Below are 385 nucleotides of genomic sequence, written 5' to 3'. Positions count from 1 at the left end.
AGATAATAAAAACAATATTGCTAATAGTATACATGATCCTGGAAACGCTAACGACAGGTAAAGAATACTCTTCTCCAATGATATCTAACAAGCACACTAAGAGCGGAGGAAGACAGGAAACAAACAATCAACACAGTGGTAAGAGGAACACGTTCTCATCTCTGTCACCAACTTCCTCTTCTCCTCCCTGTCACCCTGACCACAACTCGGCCGTGGAAGACATGAGAGAGATGTACCGATGTTTTTGACATGTTATGATCACACTCACAAGGAATGATCGTGACACGGATTCCCATACACATAATAGGAGGGTTGGGGATAGGGTGGTGGTGTTACTCTCGTCCAAAACAAGATTGAAAATAAACAAACAAATACACCTTCCTTA

Source organism: Penaeus monodon, chromosome 24 (assembly GCF_015228065.2).
Source record: "Penaeus monodon isolate SGIC_2016 chromosome 24, NSTDA_Pmon_1, whole genome shotgun sequence".
Lineage (NCBI taxonomy): Eukaryota > Metazoa > Arthropoda > Malacostraca > Decapoda > Penaeidae > Penaeus > Penaeus monodon.
Note: the sequence above shows the minus strand (reverse complement) of the source record.